This window comes from Lucilia sericata, unplaced genomic scaffold, assembly GCF_015586225.1.
Source record: "Lucilia sericata isolate MDLA Ls3-8-SP2 unplaced genomic scaffold, ASM1558622v1 Contig000364F_arrow, whole genome shotgun sequence".
NCBI lineage: Eukaryota > Metazoa > Arthropoda > Insecta > Diptera > Calliphoridae > Lucilia > Lucilia sericata.
The window spans coordinates 142,043-158,348 of NW_023994383.1; the positions used below are offsets into that span (position 1 = coordinate 142,043).

General features: G+C 35.6%; 1 protein-coding gene across 1 annotated transcript in view; it reads left to right on the forward strand.

The window, feature by feature from the left end:
- LOC119604116 (serine/threonine-protein kinase tousled-like 2) overlaps positions 1–16,306 on the forward strand; it is a 255,139-nt gene that overhangs the window by 75,790 nt on the left and 163,043 nt on the right. The gene's annotated exons all lie outside the window — the stretch shown is intronic.

Genomic DNA, 16,306 nt, shown 5'->3' on the forward strand with positions numbered 1-16,306 from the left:
CAATTGACAATTCGTTGATCCTCAATAAGATCTATTTGGATGATGTTGGTTGACTGTGGAAAGTTTGCAAGACAACTTTGATCTTCTCTTCAACTATCACCTTTGCAGTTGTAAAGAATGTGTTCCAACTTCTCTTCAAACATTCTGCCCTAACTTTAAAGATCCTTTAAAAAATTTATAAGTTTTCATACTTCTTTTCTACGGCTTAGGAGCAATTTCCGAGTAAGATAGTCATCCGTTTAAAGTTGTTATACAAGACCAGCTGTCAAACAGATCATGCCCATATTTGACATGCCCGAAAAAGAAAATAGGAACTGATGTTCGTCGCCCTCTTGGTTCTATTTCCTTTAAGGAACTAATTAATGGTTTCTGGGACCCTTGCGGTTCTCGGAACACCTTCTTGCGAATGTTGTATGGATTATAGAAATCTTCTACTTTAAGGATACCGAAATTTCGAAATTTTCAACAATTTGTTAGAAAGACAAAAAATTATCTGATTCTTAAGTCCTGTACCAATATATTTGTCGTTTTTTAAAGACGCTTGGTGCTCAAAATCCAGTTTCGAAAGCTATCCGTACATGATCCAACTGCCACAGTAGCTCTTAGTTAATTGCTAAACATAACACCGTTTGCTTGTGGAAGCATTTAGGCATGAATTGACATGTTGAGGTGCAAAAGTGCCGTATAAGTATGGAATGACACCAATCCTTACTAGATGTTGAAGAATCTATAAACAGATTATTTTAGTAAGAAAACAACATCTTCTTCGACTATTGGCAGTAAAGTACCACGATAATGATCATACATAAAGGCTTTGGTTCTCCTCCAACATCCAAAATTAAGTCTTTTGTTTGGCAAAGAAACTAAACAATACACGCTAATAGTGGCATCACTGTTTACTCTCTCAATTTAACTACATTTTGCTCCCATTAATAAAATGGCTCTCTGTTTACGTTTTGTTAATCGTGTTTTTTTTTAAATTGCTGTTCATATTGTTTACACTTGTTTGTTTGTGTATTATTTACGGTTTGTTTATTATACTCATTTATATACTACACACACCCATACATATTTATCTCATCGCAACACACATTTCCACTAACAATCATGTTCATCTATACGTATACGTTTTATTTATTTTTTTTGTTCATAATACGCTTTGTTTCTTTTGCTTTCGTTTTATTAATTGATGGGGCTTGTTTATTTCATGATTATTGTGATTACAGTTTTTTATTAATTTCATATTTTGCGGTTTGTTGCCTCTTGATTTTTTCTTTACACTTCAATACACATGAAATTAGTTGTATATTATAACAAAAAAAATTAAAATTTTTTAAATAATGAACAATTTAAATGTTAAATGTTAATGATAGCGTTTATTGAAGAGATTTAGTTTAATTATATAGCACGAAAACAAATCAATTAGAAATTATAATATTGTTTTGTATTTTGGAAATTAGGTTTAATTTAGAGAGAATTCCCCTGGTTAAGATGTTTGTTGTGGGATTTTGGTTAAACGAAGGTAAAGGGTTAAGAATGGAAAATATTTGTGATAGGAGATCCGGTTCAAAATTCCTGTTTATAAATAAAGGAAGTTAATAACATGTAGAGAATTTCGAAGACCCTGAATGATCTGTTAAACAAATTTTCTCTAACTCTAATATAACAGTCACTATTTTTAATCCCAGATAATCTATTCAAACATATGACAACTTCCAATTACTCTTACATTAAGTCAATTAGTTTCTATTTAGCTTTTAATACCTCAAATCAATTATTTTTTTTATACCTACTTTACACCCTGCCCTTATGCCTTCTAAATAAAATTGTTATACCCTCTCATGAAAATTTCTACAGAGTTGTTAAACAATCACAATAACACAATAACCGCTTCTCTCTCTTTGTTATTCCTCCCAAAGAGTGTAAAATTTGTAAACCTATTGTTAAATTCTTAACGCCTGTTAGCTGACATTCGCATTGTACAACAAAAATGTTTAGCATTTTGTTAAATCCAATGCTAAAACTATATAAATAGTCGTCATTTCTTAGCAATTTTTCATTGCTATGCACATTGTTGTACTATATATAACAAAAAAAAAAATAACAAACAATAAAAAAATATAATCACAATAATGCAAAAATCTACGTACTACATACAACTCTGTAGTAGTGTCATTAGTTAATTTATTCCTTTTATTTTGTTGTTGTTGCTGTTATTTCAAGTCTCTTTTATTTTCTACTATACCTTTTGACTTTGTTTGCTCTTTCATTTTGCTTTTACATATTATTTTTTTCCATTTTTCTGCTATAAATCCCATCTGTCGTTGTTGCTGTTGTCTCATAAGTAGTCTAGTCTTTAATAAATGTAGACATGTCATTTTTTTGTTGCGTTGCTGTGTTCGCTTAAAGTAATAAATTTTTACAGTGTTTTGTTGTTTTTATTGTTATTTTAAAGTGCAAACTCAACCCTGATGCTCTATGTGGCGCTCATTTAATTTTGACATGACCAACGCCCACCCACCAGTTTTATGGATTTATATTTTGTCTGTTAGGGCAGAGTAAATTGTTATACATTTAGGATTGACTGCTCAATCGAAACTCTCATCTCAGGTGTTACTAAAAACGTAATACTCTAACGATTTTACAGGGCAGCAGAGTTGGAAAATAAAAACATCTGTTTTGTCACAAGCACAGTGGTTTTGGAATACGGAAAAGTTTACAAAAATTTAGTATTTTTTCAGTTTGTATGATTTTTAACATGCACAACTAAATTGAAAAAATAATCTACACTTGGAAACACTGAACTAGAACTGAACTAGAACTGAACTAGAACTAGAACTGAACTAGAACTGAACTAGAACTAGAACTAGAACTAGAACTGAACTAGAACTGAACTAGAACTGAACTAGAACTGAACTAGAACTGAACTAGAACTGAACTAGAACTGAACTAGAACTGAACTAGAAATGTACTAGAACTGAACTAGAACTGAACTAGAACTGAACTAGAACTGAACTAGAACTGAACTAGAACTGAACTAGAACTGAACTAGAACTGAACTAGAACTGAACTAGAACTGAACTAGAACTGAACTAGAACTGAACTAGAACTGAACTAGAACTGAACTAGAACTGAACTAGAACTGAACTAGAACTGAACTAGAACTGAACTAGAACTGAACTAGAACTGAACTAGAACTGAACTAGAACTGAACTAGAACTGAACTAGAACTGAACTAGAACTGAACTAGAACTGAATGAACTAGAACTGAACTAGAACTGAACTAGAACTGAACTAGAACTGAACTAGAACTGAACTAGAAACTGAAACTAGAACTGAACTAGAACTGAACTAGAACTGAACTAGAACTGAACTAGAACTGAACTAGAACTGAACTAGAACTGAACTAGAACTGAACTAGAACTGAACTAGAACTGAACTAAAACTGAACTAGAACTGAACTAGAACTGAACTAGAACTGAACTAGAACTGAACTAGAACTGAACTAGAACTGAACTAGAACTGAACTAGAACTGAACTAGAACTGAACTAAACTGAACTAGAACTGAACTAGAACTGAACTAGAACTGAACTAGAACTGAACTAGAACTGAACTAGAACTGAACTAGAACTGAACTAGAACTGAACTAGAACTGACTAGAACTGAACTAGAACTGAACTAGAACTGAACTAGAACTGAACTAGAACTGAACTAGAACTGAACTAGAACTGAACAACTAGAACTGAACTAGAACTGAACTAGAACTGAACTAGAACTGAACTAGAACTGAACCAGAACTGAACTAGAACTGAACTAGAACTGAACTAGAACTGAACTGGAACTGAACCAGAACGGAACTAGAACTGAACTAGAACTGAACTAGAACTGAACTAGAACTGAACTAGAACTAGAACTGAACTAGAACTGAACTAGAACTGAACTAGAACTGAACTAGAACTGAACTAGAACTGAACTAGAACTGAACTAGAACTGAACTAGAACTGAACTAGAACTGAACTAGAACTGAACTAGAATTGAACTAGAACTGAACTAGAACTGAACTAGAACTGAACTAGAACTGAACTAGAACTGAACTAGAACTGAACTAGAACTGAACTAGAACTGAACTGGAACTGAACTAGAACTGAACTTGAACTGAACTTGAACTGAACTTGAACTGAACTTGAACTGAACTTGAACTGATCTTGAACTGAACTTGAACTGAACTAGAACTGAACTGGAACTGAACTAACTAGCACTGAACTAGAACTGAACTAGAACTGAACTAGAACTGAACTAAAAGTGAACTAGATCCGAACTTAAATATGCGTCGGGGACGGTAACAATACCAAGTATACAAAGAATCCGTTTCCGATCATGCTGTCGTCATTGCAACATCACAAAAAGAAGCTTATTAAGTTAGACAGATTTTAGCCAAGGATTTAATGTTTCCTTGATGAAAAATCTGAATTTTCGCAAATTACAACTCCGTAAATTTGGCTGCAAAATTTGGGATTGTACTGACTTTGAAGCTCAAATACTTTGTTCACTGACAGATCATTTGAGTTCTTTGATGGGTCCATATTTTCTTATAAGTTTGAAATGAGGCCAAGCATGTACATTTTCTTCCCATCAAACCACTGTCTTCCTATACAACCCGCAAACATATGCTCACATTTTCACAACAACCCTCTTTTTCAACGTGATTCTCAAACAAAAACAAAATACATACAAACACACACACACACGCCATGCGCCACCGTTCGTTCGCTCGCTCATTTCATAACAAATACTTATAGTTTTGCGAGCAAACGTTTGTACTATGTGTGTGTTTTCTTTTGCTTCTTTGCTTTTTGTTGTTGTTTTCGTGTGCGCCTTTAACCAGCTACAAAACTGTTTCATTTCGATTCTATTCAGAAAAATATCAACTTGCTGCTTTTTCATACAGTCGTCATGGTGGCCTAATACATTGGCGGTTACACGTTGTCGTCAGGTTGCTCGTAATGAACATTAAAACGAGCTGCATGAAAGACCAACTAACTAAACAACGAACTTAACAACTTACTATCAAACTAATAATATAAACAACCAACGAACGGCGGGCGGGCTAACGAACGAACGAACGAAACGATAGCAGTGTTAAGTGATGACAAGAATTGGAGGTAAAAATAAAATACAATAACAGAGTATAAAGTAAAACAAAAACGAAAATAATGACATCTCTTTCTTGTGTACTATTCGAACCGTTTGTTATTGAAGCAAGTTATTTTTGTTCTCTCGCTCTCTCTTGTAATTTTGTGTTTCTCTCTGTGTGTGTGTGCTTTGTATCTGTGAATTTCACGTTTATTGTGCCGCTAACGACGTTTTTGTTTAAAAGTATTTTCTGTTTGAATTTCCGCTTACTATTTCTTATGTTCGCCTAATTTTTCCCTCGAATATCGAATCTCGATTTCGATGAGATTTTAACGACATTTTTTGATATATATACTTCACTATCATCTCGTAGTAGTACTCCTCTATCTATCTACAACAAACAATATGTACTTTTCAAATTTATAAAATACTGTTTTTCCACAATCATTTATAATTTTTCTTTTATATGTTGATTTTCTTTAATAGAGGGGGTTTTCTTAATACCCCGATTATTATAGTAAATTATAAGAATAACAACAACCAACGACTTTCTTCATACAACAATCGAATCGGCAAATATATGACGACGATGTACATTTAAAATTTTATTTTGTTTGTCATGGCCGTAGTATTAGTAGTAGTAGTAGTCGTTTTAGTATTTTTAGTAGTACACTCGTTTGTAGCAGTGTATATTTTATAAAACAAATCCAAATTAAATTATAAATAAAATATATATTTTTTTCTGACGTCTACTCGATGAGACTTGTACTACAATAATAATCTTACTACTACTTGTTTGCAGAAATTTAATGAATAAAATTGAAAAAACGTGTTGTTTAGTTGTCTGGCTTGGTGGCTGGTATGCATGCCAACGCACGACTGACTGACTGATTCAAAAAATATTTTAAAAGTTAAGGTCTTTTGCTTGCGAAAACTTTTGTATAGAAAAATCAAAACAAAAAAAAAAGCACAACAAAGCCGACGTAATACTCGTCGTATTATAAACAAAAAAAAAAAAAAAAGATACATTAACATTCGTTTTAACATATTTACACTTTACCCGCCGCCAGTCGCTATAAATTTTGCTGACTGTGGCTGTATGTATAAAACTGACTGTCTATGGCTGGTTAGTGTCTGCTATCAGCGCTTTTTTTTTATTTCACCAGTGTTGCTAATCTGTTGTGTTGGCGTTGAAAAGCCCTAGTGGTGTATAACGAAGCATATACACTTAGGAACTAGATTAGAGTGATTTAGATGATTTATTTGCTGATAAAGTCAAACCAAAAAGCTTCTTCAAGCCTAGATATAGGGTCTAATAATATAGTTGGAAATGTAAATATATATTTTAGATTCGAAGAAATATTCCTGTGCCAGTAACGGACCTTTGGGCGCTACTTTTACTACAGTTTATGGTGAGAATATCACCCTCGTACTCAGGACTTACAGATTAGGATGCTGTACCCAAGAAAATAATATTCTACCCAGAAATATTTGATTTAAAACTCTATTAAGTCAGCAACGACCAAATAGATAAGCAACAATCAGAAGCAAGAGGAACATAACGGGATAGAACCATCACCATTAAAAAAAGCTCTAAGGATCAATAACAATTTCTCTCTGCTGTAATTAGTTATAGGTCATATTATCAAGCGGAATTTTATGCGAAGTTATGCATGAAAGAAGAACGCTAGACTTCATCTTATATGCCAATAATCCACGGTAAAGATATCTCGCATAATTGCTGAAATTTGAATAGATCTATGCCGCAGAGTTCTTGAAAACTCAAAGTCTTATAGTTCTCATGCAAGCTAAACAAGCTTAAGTTCCAGGCTGGAGTAAGCCGTATCTGCTCATCATTGGACATCAAGAACGTATGGACATGACAGTATGCTATATCTATTGGTGCCAATCTTGAGCAAGCCATCCGACTACAGTAGCCCGCACAATGACTTTGATAGAGTTTGGAAAGTAAGAATTCCCTCCAGGAATGAGTGTTGTATGGGTAACCTTCCGACGGAATATTGTACCTGGATTTATACTGATGGTTCAAAGATAAACTACGGAGACCCAGCCATCCGATTACACTACCCCACACACAAACTTTGATAGAGTTTTCAAAGTCAGAATTCCCTCCAGAAATGAGTGGTGTATGGGTAACCTTCCGACCGAATATAACACTAGGATTAATACAGATGGTTCAAAGATAAACTACGGTGTTGGTTCTGGTGGCTTCTGCGATAAGCTAGCCAAAATGGGATCTGCTCCGGAAAGTCAGAATGAGTGGTGTATGGGTAACATTCCGACCGAATATTGCACCAGGATTAATACAGATGGTTCAAAGATAAACTACGGTGTTGGTTCTGGTGGCTCTTGCGATAAGCTAGCCAGAATGGGATCTGCTCTGCTCTAGCAACTCCGTTGGGTTCTGTTGAATGCCGTATTCCCAGATTCCATCTTGAAAATGCTGAAAATAGAAAGATTAATGTAGAAGATCAAGCTTGGTCACACCTTCAATGAATAATGTCTTAGTTGCAAGGACAAGGGAAAGGAAGAAACGGTCCTGATCTGTCCGCCAAGAGAAATATATTCCTTGGCAACTACATCATATCTAACTGGGTCATAACTTAATGCCCTCCTGAGATTTCACACTGTAACAGGCTGGATCTAATTCTTTATAATGCTACATCCAACGAGTGCTGTGGTCCTGTCAAAACGGAGTCCTTTTGACTTTACTGGACTATTTGCGCGCAGCAGACTACAACATCAACCAAGCCCATCAATATACATCAACGTTTAGTAGCTTTACAAGATGAGTTACGGAATACACAGTTCCAGGATGATAATCCCAACAAATTCATTGAAACTATATCTGTCAGAACCGTATCACAGTGTGACACAGTAAAGATATCAATATTTCATATATAAAGTGGAACCACATCTAAACTCCTGAAGTGTAATGGTTACTTTAGCTGGATAACAAGCTAAGGTAACCAGTGTTCTTTCCGAAGAACGAAATTCGACTCTGACCTAACCTAAGATTGGTATATTCCATCATTAGGCCAAAAGGAATTTGTGGAAAGCGGTAATTACCCAGATAAAGACTGGATTAACATATGGATGCGATAAAAAACCTCAAGTAAAATCACTGTTAAAAGATCCAAGTAACTATAATCAAATCAGAAATTAACGATTATTTTATGAACTTCAAAATCTTTACTTCAACCAAACAAGTTGACAACACTTATTTTTCGCCAACCAACACAATTGAGGCAGAGTTCATTCGTTTTAATACGTTTTTGTGTGTATTTTTTTTTTTTTTGTGTTTACAATATATGGGTAACGTCAACGATGAGAAACGAACAAACAAACGAGTGTTTTGTTTTCGTGCTAAAGGCAACGATAACAACAAAAACAAAAAAAGTTTAATAAAAGTGCCAGTGCGCTAAATGTGTTTTTAAATTGTGTGGCGTTTACTTGCTTTTTGTTGGATTTTGTTTGCCTGCTGATGTTCGTGTCCGTTGTTCGTGTTTCTGAGAGCCTGAACTGTTGTCACCATCATCGGTCTTAAATAGATAGATTGTTGGTTGGTTAGTTAATTTTGTCTTGCCAGATTTCATTCAGTTATTGTGTGAAATTTCTATATATATATACTATAATAATATATAGAGAAAGAGATATAGAAAAACAGATATTTTATACAAGACACATTTATATGGTAATAAAGCGAAACCGATAGAAATCATTATTTGGTGTGGTAATCCTTTTTTGGGCTGCAACTACAGACAATGACAAACGTTGTCGTCGTTAGTCAGTTTGTGTAAAGAGTAGTTTGAGTGTAAACAACATTGCTGCTAGTAGCCGGGACTAGTGTAATGTGAACCCACCTCTTAACAGGTTCTATACAACAAATAGAGCATCTAAATGCTTACCCCGGCATGAGAAAATGTTTCCATATCATCGATGTTTCCATATCATCGTATGTACCGACCGATACCGACATACACAAAACTGCAGCTGAGTGTGGGTTTGAAAAAAACAACAAGACCAATAAAGCAAATAACTGAACAAAAACCCCTTAACAACCGTTTGACACAACAACGACTCATACATACGAGTGTTGTTGTTTTGTTGTATTCTTTATAGCTCAGTTTTGCAAATTGAACTGACATTAATACCTTGTCGCTGACAAATATACCAAATACACACAACCATTGCAACCAGCAGACATCAACATCATACTCCAAACTCCAACCAATTCGCCTGAATGAATCTTAAACGAATACCAGCACATTAAGAAGAACATAAACGTCTAACAAAACGAATGAATACATAAACAAGAACAAGAATAACGTCGAAACAGCTCCAACAATTTTGCACCAGCTAAATATTTTCAAACGATTTTAATAACCCAAACAGTCAACACCAACCACCACCTTCTCCTCCTCCACCTACTTCTTTTTTTTGTGGTGTAGTGTTGTATGACGACTACTAGTGCTACACTCACTCATATCCACCGCTAAAGCTGCTGCTCGTTGAAATGCCCCCAAGTCAAGTACTCACTAACTCAGTCAGTCATTCACTCACTTTATTACTCATTCGTTTGTTATTCATTCTTCTATGGGACTAAAAGGAAAAACATCACAACAAGATACTTGAAGCGTGTGAATAAATTCGTTTTTTTTCTGATTTATTTTGCTTTCATTCAAAGAGCCAACCTCAAACCATTTGTTGTGCCAACCAACCAGTTTGCCTGCCTGCCGGCTGGTTTGGTATTACAACGACTAAATGCGAATAACTGGCTGATTGTCCCAGGCATGGTAAATTGAAATTTTGAAATAGTACTAACTTCTCCTTATAAGAGGCAAATTTGGGCCAACTATTAGTGATCTAATGGGATTAGCTCATCGCAAACTATTACTATGGATATGCCAAAGACAGATTTGTTACTTTTTACCAGAGGAATCTAAGCTTTAGTTTTCAAAGTGTCTCTATTCCTGAAGAAAAAATTTTTTGCCACCTAGTTTTGAAAAAAGAAAGGGTGCTAAAACTTACAGGACCTATGGTTCACAATTGTGGTAGTAATGACTGCCTTGCCTAGCTGTTACAGGCGATATGAGTTCAACTCCTCAGGCCAGTCGAGTATTTAGGCAGTGCTAGACGTATCTTCACTTGACACCTCTCAGTCGCAGTGAAATATGATCACATCGATCCTACAATAAATCGGTAGATCTAATTTAAGGCAGCATACGGATTGCATACTACTTGTACCAATATTTGGTAGTACCGTCCGGATCAGAATACCGACAAGAGAAGACTGAGCTTCAATCAATGTTTTTTTAGGACGTTACGATCTCAGTCTACACTGACTTAGATGGATATCCGAGAACTTAATCCCTAGCCTAAACTCACTGAGATGGCCAACCTGAAACGTCGACCATATATGTTCTCGTTGAAAGTGTTGCATCATTTAAGGTCCTCACACCGGCCGTTATAAGATATAAATGTTTTATCAGTTACATTCACTAAGTCTACACTGACTGAGATAGCCATCCGAGAAGTCGAGAAGTCGACAACGTGTTGCATCCCTCAAGGCTCTCACACCTGTCACTATAAGTTAGAAATGTTTTATCCATTCCATTCACTACCTTAGTCAACTCAGTTTAGTTGAGGAGGACTGTAGGACAAAGGGGGCCATCGGGAAAATGAAATTGCAAACGAATACGAAATAAGTGAATCATCCTTGGGTGCGGTGAGTGATGGAAAACTCGGAAATCAAGTAACCCACTATTAAGTGCAGAATATTCAAAATGTTTTGTTACTATCCTAACCAGTCAGTGGATATTTGCCAGATGTATTGGCTATATCGGATGTGCCCGATCGCCTATCAGACATAACATGGTCAAGCGAAACAGTTGAGTAAATACTCGTTGGAATCTGTCGTTACACGGATGACTTCAAACCGAATACTCTTCCAGAGGTAAGCTTGTCATCATAATCGGTAATCTTAAGGGAAGTCAAGGAAGTTAACCTAAAGAATGCAAAACCGATTGAGGCAACAAGTTGGTGGTGCAACCACAAAAATACTATGTGGTAACTCTAACGAGAAGAAAACGAGAAGCCACCTCAGGATGAGGAAGTCCAAGGTTAGTATTCTGAGTGGGCACACATAAATACGGACTAATCTAAACAAAATTGGACAATTGAATTCAGAGGAATCTAGGGCATGAGGAGAGGATAGTGAATCTCTGGAATACTTTATTTTTTATTGCCAGACTTTCGTCGAAATTATATCTAAAAAGGTTTTTTGGGAGCGATGTCCAGATACAACATCCCTCACGAACACTGATTGGAAAATATTAAGGGACCATTTCCAGGAAACTGAGTTTCTGAACACCTGCATAAAGCAGTACATTTTCCATTGAAAGGAGCGCACTACAGGCCCGATTCTGAGCCGAGGTGTATTTCTTCTGATTTGGTCTGTTATACAGCCTCTTCTCAATCTATCCTATGTCTTGCCAAAAAAATACTGAAAAACTATAATAGTACAAAATTTTCCATCCCTGCTCCAGCCTGAGAATTCTCACACAAAAATAACGCGTGCATGTCATGGCATGCCGTTTTAATCTTAGCATACAACAAGCAGCTAGCACGTTGTTGTGTTAAATGAATCAGTGATGAAAACCAAAACACATGATTAGCCTACTAACTAAATCAAGCAACAACAACATACAAACGAACGCACACGAACATACAAACGAACATCAAATACCGACAAACAAGTTTAAAGACAAATAAAACTTAACTTTGCAACTCAGTGCATGCAATTTTTTTATGCCATTATTGCTCTCTTGTATTTTGCTCTCTCTCTCTTCTTCTGTAGTTTGTTATCTTTCTCTGTCTCTCGTTTAAACGTTTGTATACACAAAATATAAAAAAAGCTTCTAATAACTAGTTCCTTACACTCACTTTTGACGAGGTCGTCGTCATTACCGAGTAACAGTTTGTTTTTACTTTTTTCTTTTCGTTATTATTATTTATTGTTTACACTGTCAGACGGGCAAGCATATGCATGCAGTGACTTGCTTGTGCTTTTATAAAAGACCCACTATGACTTCTCATTCTTTTTTGTATACGGCGCTCAGAGTATTTTAAAGTTACTCGTCGTGAATGTTTTCGTTTTTATTTTGTTTTTGTTATTTCATTCGTATTATTTTGTCATATCGTCATCTTTTTTTACAATTCAAGTTTTTTTGAATGAATAAAAAAGAGAAGGTCGTTGTGTTGCTGTTTATTGCTGTCGTTTGTTTTTATTTTGTTTTCGTTTTTTTTTTTTTCTGCTACTACTGTCAGTTTTTGTTTGATTGTGTGTTGGTATGTTTTGAGGAACAAAAAAAAAAAAAACTTGTTTGTTTTGATTGTTGTCGACGTCGTCATCGTCGTTTTTCGTTCGTTAGTTCATTCGTTCTTTCGTCTGTTGGAACAGTTTCAGTGTAATTTCGCACACTTTGGTTTTATTGTTTTTTTTTTATTTTTTCTTCAGCGTGTGTTATTTATTTTACTTTTTTGTTGTTGGGTTGCGTTCTGTGACTGCTTTTATGTTTTTATTTGCGTGTCTTTTCAAAAACAGGGTGTTTAATGTTGGTAATAATTGTTTTTTATGACTGACCGCTCTAAATCGATTTTATATGTTGGAAAAATACGCAATTTGTTTAAATAAACGTATAATTTTTATAGCTTTAAGCTAATTTTAACTTTAGAGTGATTTAAATTTGAAAGGAATTATGTAGTAAGGTTCCGTTAAATGTTATTATTAATTAATAATTTTCCCACATTATTTGTTAGGTATTCGATCTCAAGATCATTATGGGGAATATGTTAAATCAGTATTAATCTGTAATATCTGTAATCTTATAAACTTGTGCTCCCGAAAAATCTTACCCTAGAGGTGATTGTTCAAGTTTAGTCGGGAGAAATAAGTCCTTAGTCGGGGGAAATAAGTCCTTCAATTTTCGGAGAAAGTTGGTTACTTTTGAATCAATTGAATCAACGAATTACAACATGTTAGTCTGAACTACTTCAGTCATAGTAATCATAGATCAACAGAGTTGAATATGATTAAATGAGAATGTTTCATGTCATCGCAGTTTTAATTAGGAAACGATCAGCGCATTCGTCATAACAACAGGAAATGATGTTTCCCTCGAAATTTAGACACTTAATGGATGCAATGACCTCTCATCGATGGGTCACACCTCCATAGTGGTATCAGCAGGGACTGTAAATTAAAAGTGTCAAATGTATCCTCGGCCTTTTCTTGGAATGTTTTGATCTGGGGTCAAACCAGAGAGCTATATAATGTGGTATAACAGTGCAGAGTTTCAGTCTTTTCCTTATTTCAGAGGTCCCCTCGTGGTGCACGTGGTGGCTGTGGTATAAACCCAAACTCGTAGATTCCTCTACTCTGTCGGGACTATAAACTGGTGTTGATCAAATGTATCCTCCGCCTTTCCTTGGAATGATTTAACATGGGGTTCAACAAGAGCACCAAATAATCTGGTACTACGGGTGGTTAGTTGAACGCAGGACTGTCCTGGCTGGTCTGTTGGTTGCGGTTCTTTCGAGATCCACGTAATGGCTGAGAGAGAGCTATATAATATGGTAGCACAGTGCAGAGTTTCAGTCTTTTCTTTGTACCGGTTATTTCGGAGATCCCTTCGGGGTGCACGTGGTGGCTGTGATTTAAACCCAAACTCGCGGTAAGAGAATGTTGAGAATGTCCGCAGAGAAGTTCCCCCGGGGCATGTTTCTATGATGATAGATTCCATCTTAGTGTATTGCACTAAGAGGTACTATCAGTACCTCTACTCTGCCGGAACTATAAACTGGTGATGAGCAAATGCATCCTCAGCATTTCCTTTGAATAATTTGACATGGGGTTGAAGAGCACCAAATAAAATGGTACTAGGGGTGCTGAGTTGCCCGCAGGACTGTCCTGGCTGGATCCTTCGGGATCCACGTAGTGACTGTGGTTTAAACTCAAATTCTCGGGAAGGAACACTTGGTTAAAATGTTCGGGCTTTTCGGGTAAGGCTGTGGACTAATAAAATATTGGATTTGAGCTGATAATGCAAAGATTGAGTACTTGTATACTTGATTCTGTGCTGTAGGATGGAGTGATGGTGGAGTTGGTTGAGACGTTAGCGGAGTTGTTGATACCTTAAACTTTAATTTATCAACGATTTTCCCTTATGGTTGAGTGTGATGAAAATGCCGGCTCTAAAATGTGTTTGCCTTTTCCTTTGTCGGGCTTTGATTGAGCTTGACTCATGATACCTATCATTCCTCAACGGGGCTACTAGTGCTTGCACATGGACCGGCAGAACCATATACGGTGCGGTGGTGAGCCGTCAAAGAAGCTCACCCTGTGGATGAAAAATACCACCGTGAAATAAGGCCAACACGGCAAGTGTTCATGTAAAACACTTGGACATTCATTGTCTGCAGTGGAGTGACGGCGGGATTAAGTGTTGAAAATGAGTTGGTGCAGGCGCGGATCCACGGGCATTGGACTACTTCGAAATCAAAAGAAGTTTTCATATTTAAGAAATTACAGACAAACCATCAATGTTTAATGATTTTGATCCCAAAACAGCTCAAGTGTGACAACTGCAATTAATACTTTTTATCGGTCCTTTAACTACGACTTGAGCCCTTGAACTAAACTATATTCTATAGCTTTAAACAACTTTTTGTAATAAGTTAAAGTTTATATTTATTATTACTACAAATATTAATTCTATAATTCTTTTTTTTTTTACAGGTAAGCAAAACCGTTGTGTAATATATCGTATAGTCCAATCGTAAGTAGAAATCAAATCTTTTGTAATAATACCCAAAGTTCCATATCTGGGAATTTCCTTCCGATATTAAAGATTTTCACTGTTGTATAGGAATTGATATGATAAGAGTTCAGTTATTATCAAGTAAAGAAACTCTTTAGCGAGTACTAGCTCTTCTTTTGGAACTTCTCCGAAACTATTTTTTCCTTGTTGTGTAGGAATTGATATAATAAGAGTTAATTTATTATCATCTGCTCTTAACTCACGAATTCTATAATGAATATTCTTCTTTAGAATCTTCTCTGAACCTATGAACACTCTAGCGAATATCAGCTCTTCTTTGGGAACTTCTCCGAAACTATTAGCAAAATTCTTTATCTGGGAATGCTCTTCTGATATAAATGAATTGTTATCCTTGTTGTGTAGGAATTAATTTCATCAAAATGATCAGTTCTTAACTCACGAATTCTATAGCGAATATTCCTCTTTGAGAACTTTTCCGAATCTAACGATATCGGTAATACTTTTTCCTCCCCCTTTTCTACGTAAATCCAGATTCTAGAATGATATCCTAAAGATCGGAAGGAGTTACGTACGTTATTTCATTATTTTCATCTCCTTTGAATTACCCTGTTTTATTATACAAAATTTCAAATCGCCTCCGCCCCATATGAACAAATCTACTCAAATTTAAACAAGAAACGAAAAAATGTGAAAAAACAAACAATCAACGATATAATTCCGGAAGGTCGGGTGTAAAGCTTATTCACCGCAAACAACATTGATTATGAAATAAAATACACAACAACGAACGAACAACAACGAACACCAAACAAAAAAACAACAAACAATATGAAAAATCCGCCTAATCATTATAGACGACGTTGTCGCATTCTCGTGTCTCTTAAAATATATATGTCTGACAATTGACTGCTTGCTTGCTTGTCTGCCTCTCTTCTACATGCAACACACATTTGGTGCTTCACACCAACTGGTTCGTTTGTTCATATGTGTTCCATTAAATCTGAACATTAGCAACAGACTGAAAAAGTTTATTTTTATCCAGACGTGTGACAACAGGCAAACATTAATAATGTTGGTTTAACGATAAAATTGTTCTCAAACTTTTTTGGTGGATTTTTATTGCAAATCCAGTTTTTCGGTATGTTGTTGCAAATCGTTTGGGGGAACATGTGTGATGCAACAGAAACACGAATTCCGTTAGAATCAACAAGATTTTTCAAAAGTGTTTGGTTTGATGTGGGGTTAGAAGGTGTTTGAAAGGATTTTCAAGAAAAATTTGCCATAGAAATAAAAGTTAACTTTAAATACT